Here is a 13,034-nt window from a genome sequence, read left to right on the forward strand (position 1 = left end):
CGTTTTTCGTGGTAAGGTTGAACGAATAGAACATGTAGAATATTCAATAAATAATTACAAACAAAATAAACTTTCAATCTTATCCCAGTTTTGATCAGTAAATGAACTTTCAGTGGTATGTGTTTTCCCAGTGTATCATTAAAACATTAACACAACATTGTGATGATATCCATAAAAATAAAGCATATACATAAAAGATAGAAAAACAATGGCAATCCGGTGTGCATAGTTATCAAAGGACTGCAGTGTTCTCAATAAAAGCCGGCAGCCGGCAAAATCCGCCGCCTTTTGACTTTTTATTGCCGGCTATAAAATTTCCGATCTCATAAACGATTTTTGCAAATATCGGCGACGAGGTCAGGATCGATAGTCATCTTTTGTCTGAAACCTGGTTCCCGAGTCTTCAGTATTATCAACGGTAGTGAGAGCATCCCCAGGAACCAATTTTGTCATCCATGCGTTTGAAAGAACATAAACTTAACAAAGTGACAAAAAAAGTTTTGGAACCAGAACTTGACGACAGAAACAAATCATGTCGAAAAGATCATCAATAACTGATTACTTTAGTCGGTCGGCGCCGGCGGCTCCAAAGCAGAGTAAAGGTCAGATTATAGAGAATATAGTTGTTAAATTAAGGGGTAAATGGCAATGAGACAAGGCAAATCCCTGTACGATATAGCAGACGGAAGCACTCGGTGCAACTGACACTGTACAAGAACATTATTTCGTCACTTCTGAGTTTTACAAATACTTTTCATATATCAGTTACAGAAACTGGCGAATAAAAAGAAATTCATTTATTAGTCTTGCTATACAAATCCTTGATTACAGTAAGAGGGTCCTTTTATGGATGTCAATACAAAAAAAAATATTAAAATTAAAACACAAGAAATTACATGTCATTAATGAGAAATAATTTTGATACTGTACAGAGCATCTAAAAACATATATATGAGGCCAAACAAAAGAATATGTGGATTTCCTGTTTCATGTCAGAAAAAAATAGGGTAGGTAGGTAGGGGTTTTAATTTTTACATTGAATGGCTATGACATCTGAAGATCGCCCATAAAAATGTTAAGGTAGACATTTTTGAGAGAAAAAATATGGAGCGGTAGGGAAGCATGAAACTCACATATATTGTCTTCAGCTTCACTTGTACAGACCTTCTGTACAGATACATGTACCTCATAGATTTGTTTAAAATTTGTGAAAAACATTTTGAGTTTTTAATGTTTGATTTTTTTTAATATTTGTAGGTGACAATTCTGAGAGTCAAAGTGATATAAATCATAATGAATGCATGCCTTCTATGCCTTCAGCTGAGAATCCCATACAACAGGAATGCAGTGTTTCAATTATAAATCAAAGCTTGCCTGATAATGAGCAACGTGAAATCATAGAAAAACTTTTTCCAAATAAAGTCTTGAATAAAATTCATCATTGTGTCCTCTGTCGTTAAAAAAAAAATTGTTGTTCAGCTTTTCTCTCTCAGTCACTGAAAAAATTTGAGCATTCATGGCTAACATCAAAAGATGTATCATATTGCCATGTGACAAGGTTATGTAACTTTATATTTGTTGAAGACCAGGGGATTTACTGTTTACTATGTAAAAAACACAATATGAAAAACATGAGAAACTAATCAAGTGTATTTGCAGAAACACCAAGTACAAGATTTCGGAAACTTGCTTTGCAAGAACATTTAAAATGCCAAAAACATATTGATGCACAGTATAATGAAAATTTGAATTAAGTGTCAGTATTCCAGAAAGAAATAAGTTATAAGGAAGAAAATCAGAATAATATTTTATTCCAAAATTTTATTCACATTTATTCGTTATGGATCAGATGATTGCTTGGTAACTTTAAAATAAACAAACTTCTACAATTTGTAGAACATATTGGTATTAGCGATTTGAAAAACTTTAATCATAGGTCAGACGGATCACAAAAAGAAATTATTTTAACTATTTCTGATACTTTAAAAAGTGTTTTGATTGAAAAGTTACAGAATGTTAATTGTTATGGATTTATGATCGATGATTTATCTGATGTTTCTTCTTTAGAGCAGATGATAACTTACATTCAGTATGTGGATCCAGTTTCCAAATCTGTAGAAGTTGATTTTCTATTTATTGCTAATTTACTTGAGAATTCTGACTCTGCAAATTCAAAAACTCTGTTTACTGTTTTGATGGAAAATTTTGAGTCTATGAAACTAAATGTGAATAAAGTATCTGTATTGTGCACTGATGGTCCTAGTGTTATGTTAGGCAAACGTGATGGCTTAAGAGCTAAACTTAAAAGAGAAAACAAAAAAAATAATAGCATTTCATTGTGTTTGTCATCGTTTGGCCCTTGCTTGTACGGACACAAATTCTGCCCTGAAATGTATCGGCAATATTGAGACGTACATGCTCCACCTATTGAAGCTATTTCACTACTCCCCCAAGAAAATAGCATTCTTTTTTGCGCCACATTGAAGGTTATAGACATATATTATTAGAAGCAAATGTAAAGCAAAAATGTGACAAAATTCTGAAAAAGGCATGTAAGACTAGATGGCTGAGTATTGAGGCATCAATTAATTCGGTGATGGAAGACTTTATACCATTGGTTCAAACTCTAAATGAATTGTCAGAAAGTGACAGCATATGGTTTGCTTAAACGAATGAATGAAGCTCACTTTGTTGGTTTAGTGTTTATTCTGCATGCTATTTTGCCCATTCTAGGAAGAATCAGACGACTCTTTCAAAAAGGGTATGTTAACTTCAGTGCAGCGAGTCCTACGTTAGAGTTTGCAATATCAGAATTAAACTTCGCCAAACATTATGTAATTACATAAAAGCCCTTATTGACAACATTGAAAAACGTTTCCCAGATATTCCTATTCTAATGGCCTTGAATATCTTCAATCCACTCTTGATTCCAGAGAAAGAGAGCCTAGAATTTCGAAATTACGGAGTTGAATCTATCGCTATTATTCATGAATAATATTTTTATATGGCAGATTCTAAATAGGAAGAAATAACGGCTGAGTGGAATTTATTGAAATTTCATTTGTTTAAGAAGAAAGCCATAGTTCCTGAGATCTAAGGACTGACTGCACTTGAATGGTGTTTAAGGGAAATAATGAAATGTAAACATGAATATAGTTATATGTGTCCTCACTTAGTTGGACTGGTCGAAGTAATACTAACACTTCCAGTATCTAATGTCTGGCCGTAAAGAGGAGCATCAAGGGTTAAAATAATAAAAACTGATCTTTGAAACCGTTTGAAGAATGATATGCTCAATGGCTTGCTGAATGTAGCTGTTAATGGACCTGCTTTGTGTTCTGATGAATGTGAATAGCTTGTTAGTTCTTCTGTCCAACTGGATAAAATCTAAGAACAGACGAAAACTTCCTGTTGCTGTGGCCAGAGGTATAAAATTTCATTTGTTGCTTGTGTGAGTGAATAGTTATATACAAAAAACATGGACAAAATTTGATTTCAAATTGGGTACCAAATGGCAATTTTGATGCATGAACTCCGCAAAATCTGATTAATCTGTACAACAACTATGTAAATGCTGGTTTAATCAACCATTTCTATTTTTGCATGAAAATGTCTGTATCCAGTCAGGAATATGACAGTTGCCCTAAGTTGTTTGGTCAAAAAATACTTCTACCGGTACTAGATTTGTTAACTTTGCTTTCGTCTTTACTATTGCTTAAAATATATATCAACGTTTTGTTTACACTTACTTTACATGCTTTACATGTATCTTATTCTAAACATATGTTCTATTTGCAGGAAAGAACCAGTTGCCAGTTTTAATGGAAGCAGAAACACAAACTGATGAGCAGACAGAAACACAAACTGATCAACAAGCAAATCAAATGCAGACAGCAAAACTTGTAGATATTCAGGATAATGCTCATTCTGATCAACAGATTAACCATGAATATGATGGGGGTGAAAGCCAAAGACAATTTGAACAACCTCTTTTGCAGCTGAAAATTGTGCGGTCAATGAAAGAGGCACAATTTTTTCTTGAATCGCATTCTAATAGTGAATCTGAAGACGAAATCATATAAGATAAAATTAAAGGCTTAAAACTTATCAATTCTGTTAACTCATCGAATCCTATTCATCTTTTATTCCTGTCAAAAAGTTGAGGAGGGCGACTTATATAGGGATCATCATGACTGTCTGTCCACGCACATTGTGTGATCCTAACCCCCCCCCCTAAACAGTTTGCTAGGTTTTTGAAAAAGTTTGACTTAAGTTAATAGGGGATTAATTTATCTTGTCTCTCTGACCAACTCCCCTGAACAGTTTTATCAAATTGATTTTTAAAGAAAGTTCAAACTTTACTTATTGGTATTACAGTAAATATAGTGATCAGATCATTGTCTGTCTGTCTGTCCATGCCCATTGCTATGACATCCTAACTCGCCCAAGTCAGCTTTAATGGATGAATTTCAATTAAAACTTTACACAGCCAAAGCATCAATTACAAAATGTGTTATGTTACACAGCATTGCACATTAGTTCACAGTTAATAAGCACTACAAGCCAGCTAGCATTAGGCAGAGGGTGACTAAGAACAAAAAGGTGCATACTAAGAAATAATATGAATTGAAGTGTACACAATTATAAGGGTCTATTCCAGAAATGCCTGTTTGGGGGAGAAGGAATGCACATTAAAAAAAAAAATTGCATGGGCTACCCTAAAATATTTTCCCAATCAAAACTTAAAGTTAAGGAAAAATGAATAAAAATGCTATTCAAATAAAAAGTGCCTTTCCCTCCCCATACAATCAATTCTGGAATAGCCCTTAGTGATAAAGATCTGCAATAAGAGGAACATTGAACATGAAAAGGGGTGAAGCAAGCCATGTCATATAAAATCTGCCAAAAAAATCACATTAATTTTCAATTTTTGAGCAAAAATTTAAATGAGCTACTAAAAATTGACAAATTAACATGAAGAATAAGAGGTCAAAATCTACTCAGAACAGCCCAGATGCCACCTCCTGGAATCTAGATTTTCAAAATTTTCATTTTTTTCCCTCTTATTCAAAAACTTATATGAGAACACTGAAGGTACCAGGATTATAATTTAATACGCCAGACGCGCGTTTCGTCTACATAAGACTCTTCAGTGACACTCAGATCAAAATAGTTATAAAGCCAAAAAGGTACAAAGTTGAAGAGCATCGAGGATCCAAAATTCCAAAACGTTGTACCAAATACGGCTAAGGTAATCTATTCCTGGGATAAAAACATCCTTAGTTTTCCGAAAAATTCAAAGTTTTGTAACAGGAAATTTATAAAAATCAATGCATCAGGCAATACAGGTTGCTCAGAGAAAAATGGTAAAATAAACAGTTGAAATCAAGATTAAATCCGGATTATCAATAAGAAATGTAATGTTTAAAAAACGCCAGGAACGAAAACAGCTGAATCAGTCCAGACTAACCCAATTACATTTTCCAAAACAAAGTAAAGAAATAACATCTGTTTGCCTTGAAATGGCGAATGTTTTATGTAAATAAAATGGCACCAAATATCTACGCGTCATTATTGTTTGATGAACACTAATCTGGTATTTCCACAGCTATTATACTATATATGGGATAGTACATTATATGTTGCTATTCATATCAATATGATATGATAGGTCTGATAGATAAACTTTGATGCTTTTAGTCTAGGCAAATGAAAAAAAAAAAAAAATCTACTTAAACTGGAATATAAGAAAGGGGGTTTCGTATTATTGAATACCATCCAATTCCTTTGAATTGTTCCTTTCGAATAAAAAGATATTTGCAGTCAATTTAAAAAAACAGAAACCCTCGACACAAATAACTACAAGACAACCATGCCACTTAGACTGCTTTTGTAAATTCAGAGATTATTGTGAGGTTTTTACTAAGGGGCACAATGCGACTTAGTGATTATCGCTATAACAAAAACTCGCATTCTGAATCATCTGATACATATATTTGAACGCAATTTCTTTAAAAATCGTAATGATTAATTTTGCATTTCTGTCTATTCTTCAAGAATTGCTATAATAAATACGCACAATAATAATCTGAATTTACAGTAATTGACTAGAACGCAGAGTTTCATTATTTTATTTCTCCAGAAAACGAAAGTACAAATTTATTAACAACTTTTTTGGACAGTTTGATAATCGACAACTTCCTACTTTGAGACTTTTTGTCACAAAAGGGAACAGCCGAATGACAGAAGTGTAAAAAAATCATTTTGTTCTGTTACGGGATCAATTAATTTTAGAATTTTAGAAATAATTTTGTCCTACACGTTACCACCCACGTTTTCACAAAGGACAAAATAAGGTTATTTCTCTTCGATTTTTCAAATCTTGATACGGTCTGATGCCATTTAATTGTCCCTTTTTATAAAACAAAAAGAGAACTCCTTTACAATTAAAAAAAGGAACAGAATCATAAAAACACAAAGATTCAAAACACATCTGCAAACCAAAACTGCTTCACCAGATCTAAGTGATATATTTTCTTTCTTTAGAAAACGAAAGTACTTGTTTAATCATCACATTCATCTTGGACAGTAAGTTTAGTTCTTTAATAGCCGTTAAATACTTACTTTAAGACTCAGTTTGTCAACCAAATTTGTCACAACAAATGAGCAAATTTTATAACAGTCTGTTGACAACAATGTAACCAGGAAGTATTGTCACGTGATATAGCTATCATAGTGGAAAACATGCGGTTATGTCCCTTTAACTGTTTGAGTCTATAAACGGAATGAAAGTATTTTATACATTTGAAAGTTTTGATTGTCCACCATGACGCCCAGGAATAAGCAGTGCAATTAATTTTGAAACACATGTAGTTGATTATATTTAATATTGGTTAATTTGGCATAAACAAATGAAATATATAATCTAAAAACACATATGACCTTCGTATATAAAAGATATGTTTATGTAGATGGATAAACTATCAGAAACTTATTTATATCATATACCCTAAATGAGACGTTAACACAATAATAAAGGGTCTAAATGAGGTATGTACACAATGGAGAATAGTGGGGTAAATACAGTATTAAGGGCTAAAAAAACGGACTGATAAAATTGCCAAAAATTTAATATATTATACCGAATTCCCGAAGCTTTAATATAAGCGAATTATTATTTCACTATTACACTTTCATTAATGATTGAAAAAAAAATAAATCATATTTTAAATTTTTTATATATTTCGTAGCTAGTGCCCTTTTAAGAAGTTGATGTTTGACATCTTGTTTTTTTTTAAATTTTGCTTGAATGATGTCATAATCAGATAATACAGTTTAAGTTATACAGATCACATTCTCACAATTGTGCGTTGTGATGCATAATAGCACTGTCAAATTCGTCTCACATAACTAATGGTGAGTCACAGTAATTTAAATATTCAAAACTTATCTACATTGATAAATAAGAAAATCTAATCATGCTTTGAGCATTTACATTCGATTATTTTATGCCGATCTATGGCTGCAATGAATTATTTCGATTCTCATAGAATAAATGCGGTAATTTTGTCAGCCGCCAAAGCCCTTTGCTCACGATACTGTTTTGGCTGTTCCGTTTTACCCCACATATAACAATATTGATAATATTATAATATTCAATAATAAATAAAAAACAAAATTCTTTTTTTGTAATTTTATTTCAATCTGAGGCGTACAAGAAGCCTTAAAATGCCTGGTGTTTACATTTGACGCCGGAAGCATACATATGACATCACATCAAGGTCTAATGCGTCCTATCAAATTGACATTTTCCTCATAATGATCATTCTATACACCAAATTTAATAGCTTTGTTACTTGTAGTACATATATGTAATTGATATAACAAAAATTAGAGAACAATTAATTTCTATTTGAACTATAGACTGAGAAATAACATTAAATATCTTTTTAGAATTTTTTGAATTGCACATATAATTATTGTGATTGAGTTTAGTTGAGTGCATCAAAGTCTTTGAAGGCTGACTGATATGTAAATATTGTTTTAAAATATGTTATTTTAGTATGTAGTCTCAGATTGCCCTTTAGAAAATAAATATTTATATATAAGTTGCCTTGTCTTGAAAATCTTACGTTATCCAATGGCCATGAAAATTGGACCTTGGACAATTGAACCCTGTCAAACAGAGGAATACAAGTTTCAATATATCCTTTCTATGCTCCAAAAATATTTTGCCGATTTCTTAAAGTATCTATGAAACTAAACTATTTACGGACACTTTGACCATTGAATCAAAGAAAATGTGATCAAGGTTGGACAAGTCTTATCACTTGAAACATTTTTCGCACCAGTACAGTTTTAATTTTATTACCTAAGAAACCAAGCTAACCACACACTAAACTTTGCCAACAGAACCATTAAAGTGAGATAAAGGTCAGTGTAACCCTACAAGATAGACATGTAAATCTTACATCATTCAATACACTGGATAAGGTTGACCTGTTAATTAAAATATCCGCACAACGGACCTTGAATCAATAGTTTACTTTTACCAATAAACCTTTACTATTGTTAAGGTCAGCTGAATAATGCCAGGGAGACTCCTTCGTTTTGCCTCACGAACATGTGAAAAAGTTAACAATGGGATGAAAAGTTGGTTTGATTCATTTTCAAAAGTCAAATATCACTCGAGACAGACATTAAACATTTTGTTCTTTATACGGTTTTTATTATGGGCCTTTTTTAGCTTATTATGCGATATTGGATTTGCTCATTGTTGAAGGCCGTACAATGACCTTTAGTAGTTAGCTTCTATGTCATTTGGTCTCTGGTAGCTATAGAGAGTTGTCTCATTGACAATCAAACCATATGGTCTTATTTTTATATTAATATACTGTTTTAGAAAAGTGGCTGATTTGTACGTCTTAATCTCTGTATTTGATATCCATGTAAGGGTTAATTGGTATCATGAAGTCATCAAGATTTACGCGGAGTGCACAACCATTACAAACATCTTACCGGACGAAAAAAGGAAATGTTACTCTAAATTTCTTATTTCTGCACTCTGTAGGATTACAAAATTTCCATTTCTTTTCTTTAAATTGGTCTATAGTTTAGGGTAGACATCAATAAAACAAAACGAAAGCCCCATATAGCGTTCCTGCAAGAAATATATTGTACCATTTTCAAGAGCAATTAAGACAATTAACTAACAAATAACTTATATAATTACAATTATAGTTTTTATTTATGCGGCTTATTTTATCTGTGTAGAAATATTTCCTGTCGCCTTAAAAATAAAAAGATTTTAAATCAAACGATAAGTACACATTCCGATTATAAATTGATCTATCGATAAACAATCTTTAATTGTGTGAACGCCTAAAGATACGAGTCATGTGGGTAAAGAGGCGGTTTCAAGCTATGAATGAATCACACGCTATGCGGATCCACACTTCGTCAATATTTCATAATCGTGATTAGGACACAACCGGTAAATTAACAGATCAGACGAGAATTTTTGTATCGTAGATCAAAGACCACAAAAAACCTGTCAGTAGAACCTCAGCCTCTATTAGTGTATACAAGAGGCGGAAAATACCAAGGATCATTCAACACGCAAGCGGCAAAGGAAATTGACACCGCTATGACAAAAACGAAAAACGACGAAAGACGATCAAGTAAACGAAAAACTACATAGACAACTTAAGACTTAACAACACGAACCTCGCTCAAACCGATGAAAAACTCAGGTGCTTAGGAAGGAATGGTATTTCCTGTGAGCATTCTGAGTTTTACTCATGACAACTTACAATCAAACAGATAACGGGCGAACAATCAATGGATACAAAGAGTTCTATATACGCAGTACTATCCAAGATTCTACATCAAGAAATTGAGAAGTAAACTTGCTATTCTAGATGTACAAATCCACAAGAAAAGAATAATTCACACATACGCCTTATTTGAAAAAAAAGAGCTACAAACAGTTTAGTTATGGGTATTTATAAAAAAAAAACAGAAAACAAACTGATACCATGCTGGTCAAATGATAACAAAATAATGTGCGAATGCCAAACATAGCATAGCGTAATGCAGCTATACCAATTGATTTTGCCTTTTCCCATTATAAGTGAACTGCTGAATGTATTGTGTGGGATTTTTTGAAAGGAGAGCTTTTAAGATGGGCACCAAGCTGATTGGAATAACAAAAATGGCAGAAATATAGTTGGAAATATTTCTTTGCATATGCATTCTATTCATGCAGTCAGTATTGTAAATAACTTCTTGAATTGAAAAACTTTGAATACTGCATTACTTCCTCTTCATAGACCAGATTTTCATTAGTACCTTCGACATGCAGGATATGAACATTCATTGTTGTACCAAGTTTTCTTACAAATATTTCTCCAGACTGAATCAATTGGTCTTTGTTATGTTTTTGTATTGGTTGGTTTTCCTTTCGGCTTTTTTATAACATGTGTTGTCTGATAATCTTGAACTTTTCTAATGCAGCCTAAGTATATTGTTCTTTTTTTTTGAACAAGCTAATTAAGACATATTTTATGCTCAGCTATCTGTCCTTTTTACTTAATGAATTAGGGAAATAAAGCAAGATAATCTTAATGTTTTTTTTCAGCCTAATGTATAATACAATAATTCATAGACTTTCATCAAACATGTCAAATTCCTGCTCATTTTATTTGGCTGTTTTCTGCTCTTTGGTCGGGTTGTTGTATCTTTGACACCTCATTCTCTATTCAATCCTTGACCTTCAAATACATGCATATAGTTTTGATGAAGCACTATATTCATATACAGTGTCATTCTAAATCGATAAAGATTATCAGATCTGACAAAAACCTACAATTTCAATTTAAACAAAATTATCATTGAATAACGAGTACTAATGGGCGCTAGACACGATTACGACGATAAATCAAAGTACACGTAATCATCTGCTCTAATAATCGATTAGAGGAAGCAATCTTAAAAACTTACGAACCCATTGTCAAAGGTTGTGAGACCAGTCATAACTTTCCCTTTATACACTCTGTAGCTTCCTCCATATACAAAAATACTATTCAAATGTACTTTACAGTCTTTCTGTGAGTACTTGATATCTACAAAACAAAAGAAAGTTAATCCAACTTTAATTGCATTGGCTATCTTAGATGTGTAAACAAAATGGTTTTAAGTTTTAAATTTTGTACTATTAACAAAAAGTTAAAGAACAAAAATACCAAACTCCAAGAAAAATTCAAAACGGAAAGTCTCTAATCCAATGGCAAAATCAAAAGCTCAAACACATCAAACGAATAAATAACAACTGTCATATTGATCGGTACAAATTTAACATGCTTATTAACTCTATAAATAAATATTCTACAAGAAATTAATTCTGTTTAATTATATACTAGATTTATTAAAAGTTCACAGAATCCCAAGAAAAATGTATTTTTTATATCACTTTTTTTCTTCTGAATAACGCTCTAAGGTTTAAAGAGCTTATGTACTCAACTCGTTAAAAGTAACTTATCAGGGTACAAAAGGCAGTAATTGAAGATGAACAATTTGTATATTTTAACTGGTCCTCACAACAGCGAACTTTCAATCCTAACCCCTCGTTGAATTCCCATCCAATTGCATAACCATACCCAGGACACCAGAAGGATCCTTTCAGGTTATATTCTTTCACAATAACAAAAAGATTATTATCATTAAAATACAATGAAACATACAGAAAGTTTTATTTGAATACAGTATTATATTTTCAAACTACATGAACCATGAACCAGACAGTTTATGTAAAATTAAAGGAACAACCTATTTTAATCCAGTACTCATTTTGTCCAGTATCAGTCTATCTACACTGTAAACAAATCATTTGTTTCCTTCTATGTTGTTGGGTGTCATTCACGTTCCTTTTCCCAATAAGTTAAAGCAATAAAGTTAACCGTTTTCAATTCTCTTAAATCGATTAGGAGAAGACAAATCAATACAACAAACAAAAACTGATGGAATTGCATTAACTAAAAAAATAGCGAGAGCCGATGCGTCGACAGGTTAAGCGTCACCTACTATTCATGCATCACTCGCTATTTGAATTATCAGTCAGTAAAATGAAATAAGTCGAGAATTGGACACAGATTAGATGATTATAGTAGTATGTAAGACCGCAAAAACATGTCGCTAGTGAGTTGAGAGGCCGACACGTCGTATCCTTCACCTGATCGTGAGTGTGATATTTTATAAAATTTTCAAATAAATAGATTGTAGATTTCAGTCTTTCTTCCTCATAACTCTGCTTGAGTAAATTTCGCGTAAGGAGCCCTAATAATGATGTCCGTGTAGTGTTAACAGGTCATCACCAAATATTTGAGCTAAAATTCATATGTCATATAACTGTTCAGTAAAATGAAAACTTTTCAAACAATAACTGCATACAAATGCGTGTTTGAAGGTGAAGCAGCTATGCGTAATGAGCAACTTATATATCATTGGTGAATTACAAGAGGTAAACCAATGTTGTTTACCATTAACTAGTATGTGTGTATTGTACTCGCTTTTTTTATATCAAACATTTTGAATTTGCATAAATTACATATTTTTTAATTACTATTTAAGATAAAAATTGGCAGAATACTTACGAATATTCTGGCATTTTACATTTCTACCTGGCTCGGGTTTACATGTAAATGGGTATGGATCAGGGAAAAGTTTAGCAGGACCATGACCATCTGTACAAAACTGAACAAACCTAACAGGCTTCCTTGAAAACATTTTAACCTTTTTCACACATGATAGAATCAAAGGCGCAATAAGTAAAATAAATCCTATGAAAAGTTAAAAAAAAAAGCTGTTATAAAACTTATACACACGGATATTAATTCTGGATGTGTGAAATGATTTATTTTTCGCGGCAAATAAATTTCACTCTTCGAGAGTCAAAACCATGTCACAAGGTTTTAATGTAGTGCTATTCTTGTTGTTGATCCTGTATCTTCCTTAAAGATTAAATTCACCTTAGAGTA

The 13,034-nt window shown here is 32.3% G+C and overlaps 3 protein-coding genes across 5 annotated transcripts in view; all 3 read right to left on the reverse strand.

Moving 5' to 3' along the window:
• Positions 1 to 13,034, reverse strand: part of LOC127720339 (E3 ubiquitin-protein ligase TRIM71-like) — a 237,430-nt gene that overhangs the window by 204,675 nt on the left and 19,721 nt on the right. The window contains exon 1 of one of the 3 annotated variants that reach the window (XM_052226912.1): positions 6,625 to 6,724. The exons of the other annotated variants lie outside the window; for them this stretch is intronic. The gene's annotated coding sequence lies outside the window, so the exon portion shown is untranslated. Of the gene's footprint in view, positions 1 to 6,624; positions 6,725 to 13,034 lie in introns of those variants that run through there. 3 annotated transcript variants of the gene reach the window in all.
• Positions 1 to 13,034, reverse strand: part of LOC127720341 (uncharacterized) — a 210,699-nt gene that overhangs the window by 163,988 nt on the left and 33,677 nt on the right. The gene's annotated exons all lie outside the window — the stretch shown is intronic.
• The window catches only part of LOC127720342 (uncharacterized), a 101,438-nt gene that overhangs the window by 19,715 nt on the left and 68,689 nt on the right, over positions 1 to 13,034 (reverse strand). The window lies entirely within an intron of this gene.

Source organism: Mytilus californianus, unplaced genomic scaffold (genome assembly GCF_021869535.1).
Source record: "Mytilus californianus isolate M0D057914Y unplaced genomic scaffold, xbMytCali1.0.p SCAF_11, whole genome shotgun sequence".
NCBI classification, from domain to species: domain Eukaryota; kingdom Metazoa; phylum Mollusca; class Bivalvia; order Mytilida; family Mytilidae; genus Mytilus; species Mytilus californianus.